This window comes from Equus przewalskii, chromosome 16 (assembly GCF_037783145.1).
Source record: "Equus przewalskii isolate Varuska chromosome 16, EquPr2, whole genome shotgun sequence".
NCBI classification, from domain to species: domain Eukaryota; kingdom Metazoa; phylum Chordata; class Mammalia; order Perissodactyla; family Equidae; genus Equus; species Equus przewalskii.
The window spans coordinates 22,157,101-22,172,816 of NC_091846.1; the positions used below are offsets into that span (position 1 = coordinate 22,157,101).

Sequence of the window (15,716 nt, forward strand, 5' to 3'; positions counted from 1 at the left end):
TTAAATTGATGCTTATTAAGGAACACTCCACAGTTACTTCTTCCTCCAAATAAAATATCTAACTAAAAATATTAAAATCATTTTGCATGTATTCATAGAGTAACAATTGTGGGTTAAAACCTTTAGCATATGATTACTTCAAACAGATATAAATGTGAGTAAGCGTAACAGTGAACCATGTAATGATCTCTTTCTAAGAGGTTAAAGCATTGATTTCCTAGCTTCTCCCTCTTGTTCTCACCACAACCCTTGAGTTGGTCTGCAGTGACATTATTCATTTGAAATGGGACAAGCTATTTTAAAAAAGCATATTTAAGTCACATTCAATAAATGAAGCCTATGTTGAAAATGTATTAATCATTTATAATAGTAAGAGCTTAATTGCCCAGAAACATCATTAACCTGAAATACATTAGTTACATTCTGTAGTTGGGAAAGATAGGCAAGTTACAGAAAAAATTGGTGATGATAGTGACTTACTACTAAAAGCAAATTCCAGAGAAAAAGTTTTCTTCAATAAATGGTGTGCCCTCTTTTACCCATGAACAAATATATGGTTAAATTCCCAATGTTTTATCCTATTGAGCATGTCTGAAATAATTTTGGCCAATAAAAATCTCAAAATGATCCAATGGAATTTTTTTTTTTTAAATGAAATAGCTTTCTCGTGAACTCACAATAAAATTCAAGTTACTAAATTGACTCGTTTTTTGTTTGGAATTAGGACATATGAGTTAATTACCTTTTGGAGGACATTTTAAAGATAATTTTAGTTTCAAAGACGTATGTGAAGCCTTTTTTTCTGAAGATAAGTAAGTAGTAGGGACATTCAAGTAAAATAAACAGGAAAACAAGTAGAATAAAACAAAACAAAATAAAAATATCATTAGCATTACTGGAGGATAATTTTGTCACACTGTGTGGGGGCGAGGAGAGAGTGAAGGCCATGCATTCAAATAATTGAAATTCAAATATTAAAATGCAGGCTGTTTATGAGGATTAATAACTGGAATTGTGTTCATGTCACATTATTCTTTACTAGTTCTTGTTTCTCAAACCAATGCAAAATAAAGTCAACAAAACGTTTACAGATTTATGTTGTTCTTATCGCTTCTCGGCCTTTTGGCTAAGATCAAGTGTAGATTTATGTTATTCTTGACAGATTTCTTCATGAGGTAAATATAACAATAATTAATAAATGTCTAATTGTACCTGAATCCTTGTGCTCCAAGAACAAGAATGAAATAATGAACTGGAAACCCAGATCTGCAGTTTGCGAAGGGAAGTTGGTCTAAGTTTTTGACAGAATGTCCAACAAACTGATAAATTTGAATTTTTGAGGTAATAGAGGATTTCCTTTTGAAGAATGGAGAGACCACGTTTGCCTTCTTATATGTGAGATCGTACCCGTGAAGGTGATTGAGGTCAACAGGTAGGGATGTGCTATAGTCCGTGAACCAGAGCAGGCTTTGAATGGCTCTGTGACAGAAGTTTTCAGCTATGCGTGTCATTTAATTTTAAAATTTTAATTAAGTGAGCAGTTAAAATGGCTCTATTCTAAAGTTGAACTCATAATTTGCCCCAAATTTTCAATTCTTGCCTATCTGATTGCTCAGAGTTTGTGTTATTTTAATGAAGTAAATGAAGTTACTTCCTTTCACTATGATGTATAAAATGCCTTCTACTACTTATTAGTCATTACCTTGGACTACTTTTCTTCCTGTGTGGCTCTCTATCTTTTCTGTGTTTAATCTAATTGTTCTGGCCAGCTGCTGTGATCTGTTGGGTTGTGAAGATGGGTAGAATAATTTCTTAATTGGGGTCTGAACTGAAAACAGCTTTACTGTTAGGCAGAAACAAGGGTGCCACAGCAGCTTCTGGGTCAGATTGTTAAACACAGTTGTGGTTACCCAGGGACGTTTATGCTTAAACTGTTCCAGGGCCAATGTCACTCACAAGGTTAGTATGTTAAGAACCTTTCTTTTTGAAGCTATATCCCAGATAACAATGTCTCCAAATCCATGTCATTAATTGTTTCTAATGGTCAGAACCAGGACCTCCCACACTGACTTATTACAGATCTTTGCAGATGATAATGAGATTTAAACTTTACTCATTTATTAATAAATGAATATTATGAGCACGGTCCATGTGCTGTATCCTGTACAAGAAGCTGAGAAGCCAAAGATGGAAAGACACGTCTTCAGTTGTGTTTTTCGGTTCCCATTTTGCATGCCACTTTTCTATCCTGTGTTCCCAATAGGCTTTATAAAATGAAGAAATAGGTCTGCAATGCTTGCGCTTGTGGATAAGGAGCTAAGCCTCTCTCTTAAGGTAAGCAAAAGAAGACTTCGAAACAAGTGCTACTGAACTTATAAACTTACAAATTACTGATGGTATTGGAGAGCTCTTCATTTCAAGATGACGATTGTATGGTATTCCAAGACAATCAATAAAGGATTCAATTATATTTCCTGTACTCTGTTTACTCAGACAGAAAATCACATACACAAAAAAATCCCAAGTTATCGTCTTCTCCCAAACCTGCTTTTTTCCCCATAATCCTAACTTAGATAATGACACCACTGTCATGTAGTACTCCAGTCACTGCCTCCAGTGTTCATCCCCGAGTCGTGCTGGGTCTACTACCCAAAGATCTTTTGAATCTGTTTACTGCTTGCCACCCTAACTGCCATTGCAGAGATTCAGGTCTTCATCATCTCTGTCCTGAACTGCTGCACAGACTCAGGATTTCCTAACTGGCCCCATTTACCTCCAATGCCTTCCTCTTCAGTTCGTTCTCCGCACAGATTTGTCTTTTTAAAACACAAGTATGATCATGTCCCCTCCCTGTTGTAGAGCCTTCATTGGCTCCTCATTGATGATGTAGCCCTTCATTCTGTCTTCTCTCTTCATTTCCCACCTCTACTCCACACACCCAGGTCACATAATATGCTCTCTGTACTTCTCTGCCCTTCCATGTACAGTTCTATCTGCATGGAATGCCTTTCACCCCATTACCTTGTTTTGTTTTAAGATACTGTTCCGATATCACATCCTCTAATTTTTTTGCTGTTTTCTCAAGGCAGAGCAGGTTGCACTTTTCTCTGTGCTTCCAGGGTACTTTGTATGTATTTCCTTGTCTTTGCTGATGAAGATTAGCCCTGAGCTAACATGTGTCTCAATCTTCCTCCACTTTATATGTGGGTCACCTCCACAGCATGGCTGACGAGTGTTGTAGGTCAGTGCCCAGAATCCGAACCTAGGCTGCTGAAGTGGAGTGCACCTAACTCAACCACTACACCATGGGACTGGCCCCACTTTGTATGTATTTCTAATTTAACTAATCATTTTATCTTCTAATTATTTGATTACATTTATTTTTCCTCTTTTACATGCTAAGCTACTGGAGCATGGAGGTTATCTTATTTATCATTATATCTCCAGGCTTAGCACATTGACTGATCCAGAGTTGCTTTTCAATAATGTTTGATGAATGAAGAAACCAGAGTTGATATGTTCCTGCAATTTATTTACTGGGTTTGTATGGGATATGGCACCATCAGCAATGTGCTGATTGTGTATGATATTGATAGCAATAATATAATCAGAATTTTCTTACTATTTTGTACTCCACAGAGGAAAGCCATGGATATACATATAATTTTCTTGAATTTTGGAGATGAAGTAGCATAATTCCCCGAAATACTGGATGAGAAAATTGTACATGGCTCGGGAGAACAATGTATTCTTTGACATTAACCATGAATGCTTTCAAAACAAAAATATAAATTCTCCTTGCTTCTGAGCTGTTTTCCCTGGTCTCTTTCCTATAAGAGATCACAGTTTTCTTCCTGCACACATAATATTTTTAGAGCACTCTGCTGTCATGAAGCATTCTGAAACCCCTAGTTAACCTATTTAGATCTCAGTGTTCTTATCTGTATAATGAGGCAAATGGTAATAAGCTGTTCTCCCAGGGATGTTTGATTAAATACGTTTCTTGACATTGCACAGACCCTGCATACGCCAGCAAGGATTTTCAAAATAAAATGTTCTATATGCACAGAAAATTGTTTCATTTGGCATTGTTTTAAAAGCAAGCACATTTCCAAGAGGAACGTTTGCACCATCAGCAAACGTTTCAAAACGCATCTAAGGTAGAAACTGTTATGACTGCAGTGAATGTTTTATTTGGGGTTGATAAGATAGGCAAGTATTTCAAAACATCTCCACCCATAATTTTTAATGGGAAAAGCAAGGCTTGGTGGAATGTGAGATAATTTTATCTTTGTTCAGTATACTGGCTGTTATAGGGAATTTTCTAATATTTTTTACTCCAAGACAGCACTATGTTGTGTTGTATCTTCTTACAGTGCCTTCTTTGCCACTTCAAGTAGGAAGAGAGCCCAGAATTCCTGATGTAATGCCCTGCCCTGGCAATTTTCCGCTATTTCATGTGGCAACAAGGGCTGCCTTGATCTTCCACATAGGCGGAGCTAGCCTGACTTAGGTGGACAGGGTCTCTTTTTCCACAACTCTAACTTTTCTCTCCATCCGACCTCTCCACTTTTTGTGACAATCGCGTTTCTCTCCTAGTGATAGGTGGACCCAGCCAGGCAGAGAGGAGAAGCCAGTCAAAAAAGGGATAAATGAATGGAAACCAAGACAGAAATATAAACAAAACATATTCTGGCATGCTTCTGAGACGCTGAAAAGCAGTAGGATGAATTTAGATTTTCCAAAAAAATTGTAAGATTATACTACAGCTCACATTCTTTTATCTTCTATCCCAAACCTATATTCAGTTGTTAACAGGTGAATAAATGAACAGTTCCTTCAGTAGAGTTGGTGTAAAAAACAATGGCTGTCTAGCCAGTGGAAATGGCATAGGCAAAGATTCTGACTCTAAGAACTGGACAGAGTCAAGTTCTGGTCAAGTCTCTTTCCTCTTCTCCATAGCTTGATGTGCAATCATCTGGAAACATTTGTTTAATATAAAAAAAAACCCTTTTTATCGAAGCATAATACACATAAGGAAAAATGCATATAAGTCTAAATGATGAATTTTCACAGACTGAGCACACTCATTAACTAGCATCATTTGGAGAGTTTTTTTGTTTTAAAGGCATAGCTTTCGGTACCCTTTTCCAGACCCACTAAATCAGAATCCCAAATCTTGAGGCCCAGGAGTCTGTATTTTAAATAAATTCCTCAGGAGATTCTTTTGTAGCCGGCTGGGCACTGGGTTGCATTTGTGAACTGCAGTCTGGATCCCAGGATGCATGTGTTGGGCAGAGAGAAAGACGTTAAGGTGAGTCATGGAGTCCTGGAGGAAGGTAGAGTAAGGAATCCTCCTGCTTTGGGAAGAGTTCTAAGAGTTGTTTGAGGAAGGAAGTATGGCAGAAAACTTCCATTTGCCTCCCAGTATTAATTTGCCTTTTATTGTATAGTAAAGAACCCTAGTTTTCAGTGAAGAACATAGTAACCTGGAACAAAGATTAAATCTTGGCCTCCTTTATTGCTAGATGTGGTCAAGTAACTAAATGTTAGCCAATGGGATACAAGTGGAAGTGTCATATGTGACTTCTGGAAAGTTTTTAAACAGTTGAGGTGCACTCTTCCTGATGATTTCCTTCTAACTAGTGGCTGGAGATCAGGCAGCCATTTTGATCTAAGGGGGTCAAAGGCCACACATTAGGGGTGATAGAGCAGAAAGCCAAAAGGAACTTAGATTCCTTAGAACTTTATGGATTTCACACCAAATCATAGCACCCATTCAGAACTTTTAATAGAAAAAAATATTCTGTTTTGGTTACTATTAATAATATGGATTTTCTAATACTACAGCTGAACCTAATCCTGATACAGAGGATTTTCCTGTTCTATATATGTATTTCTGAAGGATCCCCAACAAGAGGTGGTGATCTTTCAAGAACATGGTGTTCTATTACTTGCCAGGAGACGACTGAGAGCAAGTTTGGGTTTTGATAATCAACTCTTAAGATACACTTGCTTGATTGTACAGTAGGAGCTTGCTTTCTAGGAACTGTTTATGTGGTTGGTCTCTTTTCACGTGGACCAGGTCTTATTTGGTATTTGGAGCACATTACTGGGATTCTTCAGAGAGTGGCTTGTTCTGTGCAAGTGAGTGTTAGCCTTATCATATCATACTTTTAGGAGAATTCTATGGCTTAGGCAAGTTTCCAGCAGCAGCTAAGGGTACTGGGTCCAATTTCTAAAGAGATGAAGCTGGCACAGGCTAGGTATGTCTTCAGGTCTTAAGCCAAGATAAGCAGGAGTGGGCTGTCACTACAGCTCCAGTGTCAGTGGGAGATCTGAGACATGAACCAGTTATGGGGATGGGGCTGAGGCAGAGGTAGGGAAGAACAGCAGGACTGAGGGCATCAGAATGCCCAGGACTAACTGACTCAGGTCTGCAGCAAGGCCAGCCCCAAGGCCGTACTAGCTAGTGTCTGGGGTTCTGAATGCATGTATACTCTCTACCTTGGTCAGAAACTGAACATAGCTGAGGCTACTGGTGAAAGATGGGCCTGCCTTAGGCTGAAATGGATAAGAGAATGGTCACTGACTTTTTGCAAGTTACTTAACTCTTCTTAGCTTTAGCTCCCTCATCTGTAAAACTGGGACTAATAATACCTAGCTCATAGGTATTCCGTCATCGATTAAAAGCAAAAATTTTATTTGCAAGGAATTTGCAAATTGTGATGAGTTATACAAATGTAAATCATTACTGCTATCTGGGGAGAAGGATGGCAGCAATTTGTGCAGAGCAAATCACCATGGCATTTAAGAGCAGATGAGTATAATTCATTTGTTTAAAATGAAAGTGGGTAGATTTATAGAGTTGGGATATAATTACTAGATTTGTAATCTGGTCAGGAAACTTAAGTCAGAGAGGTACTGTATTCTTATTTGAGAAAGATACAAGGTTTTTTAAAGAGATCATGTGACAGATTTGTTTCCCTTTTAATCGTTTCACGGACAATATGGTTTATCTTAGGGAAGCCATGATTCACAAAAATACAGTTTATAATCCACCAGAATCAAGAACGGCCACACTGAGAGTTTTGAATGGTGTGTGTTGTTCCAGACAACCATTAAGGACCAAATACAAGAGTCAAGAGCGCTTGCTTCCCGTCACAAAAGCTGCATTGGGGCATACGGGTTTACAATTGTATTTGTTGCAATAAACCACATTTTATAGGCAACAGGTGTAGCTGCCTTATATCCTAAATTGTGTGAGACTGTGCTGTCAGGCTGGCTCTAAATGGATTTGGAAAGATTTATGAGACTGAGTGACAGCCAAGGTGATTCTTGAAATTGACTTTTTAAGGTGTCATTTTGGGGAATGACAGGTTATAGTTACTAAAAAAAATACTCATAATAATATGGAGTTTGTCTTTAAATGGCAGGAGGACTGTTTAGTGAAAAATAGCTCATTTTTTAACTAGAGATTGCTAAACTTTGGACATTCGATGAATCCAATTGGCTCTGAGCATGTGGCCTGACTTCCTCAGCCATTGAGAACCCCTTCCTCTCCCAGCCAAAGGCCACGGGTTCCTTCAAACAGGACTGTAATCTACTCACACTGCTTAAAACAGAATTTGCTCCTGATTAGTGTCTTTTCTAACTATTGCAATTAATTTTAAGACAAAGAAATCAGCTATGCTTCAAAGAAAGAGAGGGAGGAGGAAAAAAAAGAAGGAAAAATTTATTCCTTGCTCTTGTCAGATGAGCTGCTTCTCTTTCTCCAGCGGCTCCTTCATCAGTCATCCCACCCGGGGGGCCCCTATGCTTGCTCCTCTCCTCCAGATAAATCTCTTAATCTCCGCCCTCCTCTCGTGTTTCAGACTGTCAGCTAGTCTCACAAAGGCTGTTAGCATTTGAACTTAGTATTTTATTATAATAGAAATATTACAGCTTTATAATAACAAACAAACTTTAGAGAAAAAAGCCCTGTAATTCTCCTTAACATAATTGTTTCCTCTGTGTTTACTTTGAGTATGTTGTTAATTCATTTGTTTATCTGACAAATATTTATTGAGAATCTCCAATAGCCCAAGCTCTATTTGAGACCCTGGAGATATAGGAGGGAACAAACAAGCCTGCCCTCGAGGGCTTTTCATGTGAATGTGGGGAGAGAGAAAATAAACAAATACTACGTCAGATGGTGTTAAGTTCTAAGGAGACAAAACAGGGTAAGGGTTGGAAATCTGGGGTTGCATGCGGGAGGTATTATTTCATTTCTGTCTTCTTCCAATTACACACATACTCTTATTCTGTACTCTGTAACACCACGTGTTCTTCCCCGTGAAAAATGCCAACTCCTCCCATTCCAAAAAAACCCCATAAATATACATTTAATGATATGATCTGAATGTTATTTTTTCATAGCATTTGTATGGCATTTAATGCAACTAACACTAATAAGAGGCTCGATGCTAACTCTTGAGCGGAGAAAATTGGAGGAAATAGACACAGAGAGATAAGACAGCATCAAATAAGAGAGGAAACTGGCAAGAGATAGGAGAAAAAAAATTCTAGTCATTAAAAGTTTGCACTCATCTATCAAACTCTGAGAATTTTTGGCAAGATCAGATTAAGGTAGAGAAATCCTGAGATAAAATTAGAAACACATCAAGAAAGATTTAAAGCAGTTTGCTATTTCAGAGTTAACAGTCTTAGCCAACCTGTGTATCATTGATTGTTTATTTCTGTTTTGCATAAAGTTCCTGGGTTCCCTCTATCGCTCTCTTGTTCTAGAAAATAGTCAAAGATTTAGAAACGGGAAGTCCTGCCTACCTAGACATGTCAGGACAATTAGCGATGTGAGAGATACAGGAACACTTTAACTGAAAAGTCTAAACCAGAAGATACTAAGCTTTGATTTGAGCTCCACCTCAAGTCTACTTCAAGTTGAAAATGAGTGGTCCAATTCTTCCTGCCCCTTTTAAAAACAGGTATATTTGTATACAGCTAATTTTCATGAAAATAATGGTTAGAATCATTATAAGTGAAATTCAAGAGCCCTATTTACTTTGGGAGCCGGCGAGGACCGGCAGAATGAGCTCAGCATTTGCAATAGGCAGATTTGGATGTGAATTCTGGCTTTACCAGGTACTCATTGACCATAGGCAACTCAATTAATCTCTCTGGGCCTGTTTCCTATTGGTGGAGACATTTCTGGTATTGAAAATGATATACATTCAAGGGCCTAGTCTTGACTTGGTTTGAACCATATGAAATTTCCATTTTGTACCTCAAAGATGGTCAAATGTCAGCAATTTCATACGGTACAGCTTGGTATATAGTGGGTGCTTAATTAAGAGTAGCAATTATTATTGCCATGTTCATTCAGTATTTTAAAGATATATTTACTTCAAAATATTAGAACATTTACATATTGATGAAGGCCTTTAGGTGTGCAAAGGGCAACCATATGAAGTACTTTATTCTATTCTTTTTTTAATAACAGGTTTATTGAGATGTAATTCACATTTCATAAAATTAATCCTTTTAAAGTATACAATTCAGTAGTTCTTAGCATAATCACAAAATTATGCCACTATCACCACTATCTAATTTTAGAAGTTTTCATCACCCCAAAAGAAACCCCACACCTATTAGCAGTCATCTCTGTACCCTGCCTCCCCATCCCCAAACCCCTGGCTACTACTCCTCTACTTTCTGTGTCTGTGGATTTGCCTATTCTGGACATTCCATACAAATGGAATCAGACAGCACGTGGCTTTTGTGACTGATTTCTTTTACTGAGCATAATGTTTTCAAGGTTTGTACATGTTATAGCATGTATCAGTATTTCATTCCTTTTAATGACTGAATAATATTCCATTGGATAAACATTAGGCTATCCATTCATCAGCTGATGGACATTTGAATTGTTTCCACTTTTTGGCTATCATGAATAATGCTGCTATGAACATTTGTGTATAAGCTTTTGCGTAGACGTGGTTTTTTTTTTTTTTTTTTAGTAAATTTCTGTTGTTTTCAAGATTTTATTTTTCCTTTTTCTCCCCAAAACTCCCCGGTACACAGTTGTATATTTTAGTTGTGGGTCCTTCTAGTTGTGGCATGTGGGATGCTGCCTCAGCATGGCCTGATGAGTGGTGCCATGTCCTCGCCCAGGATCCGAATGGGGGAAACCCTGGGCCGCCGAATCGGAGTGCGCGAACTTAACCACTCTGCCACAGGTCCGGCCCCTAGACGTATGTTTTTGATTCTCTTATGAAAGGAATTGCTGGGTCATACCATAACAACATGTTTAACACTTTAAGCAACTGCCAAACTATTTCCTTTATTCTAAGTAGCTAAAAAGTGGGTGATTCGAGCAGAGAAAATACAAGATGAGCTCGGGGCAACTGTGCAAGAAAGCAAGGAAGTGCTAAAAATCTGAAAGATGGGGCCATATCAAAGGGACACAAGAGCCAACCTAAAAGAACTACTGAGGACCAAACTTGGAAAAATCTGAACAACAAAGGAAATAGCATAGTGTTGGATTAAAACCCAAATATAAAATAAATATACGTTAGTCCACACTGATATAAATAAATGATTGAATAAACAATAAGTGGGGAAGAAGAGACAAATCTTCCTTAAAGAAGAATTCCAAATAATGTAAGTAGATATTCCCCCTCCAGAAGGTGGAGCTTATTTCCCTTGAGTGTGGACTGGACTTAGTGACTCGCTGCCAAAGAAAAGAGTATGGAAAGGAGAAAAATAGTAACTTTACAGAGAAACTTGACAACACTACTTTAACCAAACGATCAAGGTCAATATCACCAGCCATAAGTCATGTTGAGATCATGTGCCTGGTGATGTGATGTGATGAGAAGGGCACTTCTCTCATGAGGTATTTCTCCCCAAGATCCAACCATAATTTAATCATGAAAAACATCATGTAAATGCAAATTGAGGGACACTCTACAAAATACCTGATCAATACTCTTCGAAACTCTCAAGGTTATAAAAGATAAGGAAAGAACTGAGAAACTGTCACAGAACAGAGGAGAGTAAGGAGACATGGCAACTGAGTGCAACGTGGTGTCCTGCTTGGGATTCTGAAACAGAAAAAGGACATTAGTGGGAAAACTGGTGCAATCCAAATAAAGTGTGGAGCATAGTTAATAGTAATATACCAATGTTGATTTCTTAGTTTTGACAAAAGTACTACTGTAATATAAAACGTTAATGTTAGGGCAAACTGAGTGAGGGGTATATGGGAACTCTGTGCTATCTTTGTAAATTTTCTATAAATATAAAATCATTCCAAAACAAAAAGTTTACTTAAAAGATAAATTCATGACATGTAAACATAAATAATACATTTTAATTGAAATAGATATATTTGCCAAAATAAAAAAATTATTTAAGAAAAAAAATTTACTGGGTATAGGAATGGTTATCTAGGAAATTTAGATAAAAGAATTTGTTACTGAGAATGAATGTTGAGATTTATCTAAACTAGTGGTTTACGTGGATTAAATTTACCATAAGGGAGTTGCTTATTGTTCTATCAAACTATCTAAAGTTACAAGGTTGATTGGCTAAAGCAACAGCAGCTACTGCGGCAACAATGATTTTTGTCATTTGATCCCCAGCACTTAGCAATTAGGGCACAGTTCTGTTGTCTTCTTCTGTGGGTTAACTTCTCCCTTTTCTTAAGCATTTACTTATTATTACATTTACTTATCAGCGTTTACCAAGTGAGTTCGTGTTACACCCAAGAAGATATTAATTTACTTTGGCCTCCTTTACCTGGGATTGCTAAAACACACTCTGGCTGGTTGATCTCTTTTCTGGTTCAGGACTCGGCTCTCATGTAGACAGTGATGACTCCCAAATTTGTATCCTCACACTTCTCTCTTGAGTTTCAGTCTTGTATAGCTGACTCTTTTCTGGACGTAAACTGGCTGTCCTGTTGGTACACAAATGAAAAGATCCTAGAGTCAAGCACATTCTCTTGCCACCTTTTATTCCTGTTAAAACTGTTCCTCCAGTTATATTCCCTTCCTCAAGCAATGATTGTCAATCTCTCGGCCAAAAAGAGACCCGAGAGTCTTCTGAGCGACGCTAAGTGGCATGCCGGTACAGACGTTGGTTGCTTAACTTCATCCTCACTTTTTAGTCATGGGCTGAACCTCCTGCCTGCTCATTGATTTTTTGAACTTGATCCTACACATCCACAGGCTTTGGCTTTTGCTTCTTCCCAGTCTTCCACTGAGCGAGATGCAGTAACTTGAATTTGATTCTTCAATATAGAGGGATTGTTTAAACCAGGGGTCAACAAATTTTTTCTGTAAGGAGCCAGATAGGTTTTACAGACCATGTGGTCTGTCAAAGACTCAATTCTGCTGTTGTAGCACAAAAACAACCATAGACAATATGTAAATAAATGAGTGAGGCTGTGTTTCAATAAAACTTTATAAAAACGGGCAGTGGGTCAGATTTGGCCTGTGAGCTATAGTTTGCTGATACCTCATTAAACCATAGCATTGCATGACATTGCCTATGACAGTAGTTTGAGAAGGCTGGGAGCTCTGGAAAGAATCCAGAAGAACATCAGTTTTGAAGTAGTTGACTTGGGAAAAGAACTAAGTGAAGGAGAATGAGGAAGAGCAGTCAGAGAGGTAGGGAGAAAATTAGGATATAGATGTGTCCTAGAAGTCAAAGTAGCAGTATATCTCCATCATAAAATGCTGCAGAGAGGTGAAGTAGGATGTGTTGGAATCTGGGTGAGCTTGGGCATAAGCCATTCTGAGACCATGCTGCTTTGTGACAAAAGTGCACAGAAAGTTGGAACCAGGGTAACATAGGCTGAAGTTCAATCCTGGGCCCCGGGTCATTCCAGGAAGACTCAGGGTAGAAGGAGTGAGAAGTGAATGTCTCAGGATATCTAAGACCCAGGGCTTGCTCAGGATGCACAAAACATCGCTTTGGGATGGCAAATTTTCTACGTTCTAGAGTGGTGAGATTGTGAAATATATGGCCTTACTTTCTAATCCAAAAATATGTATACATGTCCTGAAAAGCATGTGGACATTGACTTCTCATTAAGATATCACTTCTCAGTAAGATATCACTGTCTACTTTCTGGTGGGGAAACTGAAAATAGAAGGTTTCTGGAAAGTTTGACATCATGGATAAAACCTAAAACCGATGAACCAACCAACCAACCAACCAACCAACCAACCACCCCTAACTGTGCCCCTCAATTCCTTCCTCAGCCCCGCTTTTGCAGGGGCAAGGAGGGCAATCAGACAATTTGAGAATTTAGTTCCATGCAATATATTTAAAAAATCCTTTTCTGTTGTCATGATCTAACAACATGACTGTACTTGGCATATTATAATTATATAGAGAGATTACAATAATATATATTCCTTGAATTTACTTTTAAATGTTTTTACTTTTTTGACTATGGAAATATACCATTCATCCTCAATGTATAAAGACTGAAGTAGTCTTACATGATTAGTGGTTTTGAATCAAATCTTTCTTTACATAGATTTTAGAAATAATTTTTAAAATAAAGAGCTGATAGCATTCACTAGAAATCTTACCTTATATATTTTGTTAATCATTCATATGACCACATTTTTCAATTGAAAAAGTACTTAGGATGGAAGTCTTGTTTTTGTTCCTTCTTTTTTTTCCAAGCCCTTATGCTTCTGTGACATAGACTCGAAAGATTAACCACCTCAGAAACATTCTGGGGCATGAAGCCCAGTAAATGACCAAGAAAACCGCATGAGCCTGCTGCCTTTTTGTTCTAGGAATTCTGCTGGAGAGTTCTTGGAAAACATGACAAGTGGATTAACTTTACAGTCCAAGGTTTACTGGAGAGTTAAAAACAGAGACACTGAGAGAGGCCCGTGACTACTCATTTTGCCTTTTGATCAGTGGGAGTAAAACCTGGTACTGAGGACTTCACCTCATTAGTGGGGCTCTCTGACCACACCTCTCTCTTTTAATTCTTTCCTGAGTGAATTTGTAATTTGCCTTTGGTTTCTTCTTTTAAAACAACAATTGTGAAGGATCAAAGAGGAACTGGATAATGACAAGGAGGAAGTGGCAAGTTAGTGACATCTTTGTAGAAGGAATAGTGACTATACACAGTGTGATTACTCAGAAGTAGTCCTCTGAAAAGTGACTATAGAATAAATTCCAGTACAACAAACTCCCTGACTGTCCTAGTATCTCACTAATTCTTTAATTTTTGTTCAGCCATTAACCTTTCATTGAACATCTACTGTATGTAAGATTTGGTAAAAAAAAGAAGTATAGAAGAATAGATAAGAAATTGAGATTTTAAAGTCAAATAGAAACGTGTCTGAATCCCCAGTTCTACCATTTACTAACTGTAGTGGGTTGAATTGTGGCTCTCAAAAGATGTGTCCACCGGAAACATCAGAATGTGACCTTATTTGGAATAAATCTTTGCAAATGTAATTAAGGTAAGGCTCTTGAGATGAGATCATGTTCGTTTAGGATGAGCCCTAAATCTAAAGATGAGTGTCCTTATAAGAGACAGAAAAGGAGAACACAGAGATATACAAGAAGGCCATGTGGAGACGGAGGCAGAGACTGAAGTTATGCAGCCCCACGCCAAAGGACATCAAGGGTTGCAGGCAGCCACAAGAAGCTGGCAGAGAGGCATGAAACGGATTCCCCGCAGAGCCTCCAGAGGGAATCAACTTGCCAACATCTTGATTCTGGGCCTTCTAGCCTCCAGAGCAGTAAAAGAAAAAATTTGTGTTGTTTTAAGCCACCAAGTTTGTGATCATTTATTGTGACAGCCCTAGAAAACTAGTACACTAGCTGTGTAACTTTGGGTTAACTAACACTCTGTATGTTAGTTTCTGCCTCTGTAAAATGAAGAGAATAAGATTACCTACTCATAAAATTATTGTGTAGAGTCAATGAGATAATAGGTACACGTACAGTCTTTGGCAAGGAATCTGGCACGGAGTAAGAGCTCAATAAGTGTTGGCAATTATTCTTAAGATATTTATGATTCAGATTGTATTTCTAACTTATCAATATTGTGATTACTTGCATAGTTACCTCCCCTGCCTTTTTTGTTTGTGAGATCTTTTTACCTTTAAAAGGGAAAGAAGAAAGACGGAGAAGGGCTATCAGGCAGATGAATTGCTCCTCTGAATATTGCTGGTGGCAGCAGCCATATGGACTCCAGAACCTCTGTCCCTATGACAAGAGCATGGTATGCATTCCTCAAGGGGCTGTGGAAGACTGGGTTGGAGCACTAAGCACTTGTAAATATTGTTTGCAGACTTCAATGCACTTTTATCAAATTGAGTCTTTAGGTCTCTTCAAGTTTATGGGGATCTCAACAGTCCTCCAGAGTGAAGATGTGCAGAAAAAAAAACAAAACCAAAACCTTCAACATATTTGGTCTTAAAATTGTGCTTGGGGAACTACTTCTTCCTTTACTTAGGTCTTTTTCTTTTTTTTTTTTAGCATCTTTAATAACATGTTAAAAGTTTCTCCATAAAGTTCTTGTAGATGTGTTAGATTTATTTGTAAGTTTCTGATTCGTTGTTATTGAAGCTTGTATCCATTTTTAAATTATATTTTCTATTTTGCTAAGAATTTTCAAATGCCTTTACTGAATCTATTAAAATGATCCTACAAGTGTTCTTCTCCAACCAGTT

General features: G+C 37.9%; 1 pseudogene; it reads left to right on the forward strand.

Annotated features, from left to right (window-relative positions):
- Positions 1–1,106: 1,106 nt before the first annotated feature.
- Positions 1,107–1,222, forward strand: LOC139076561 (U2 spliceosomal RNA; annotated as a pseudogene).
- Positions 1,223–15,716: the final 14,494 nt, after the last annotated feature.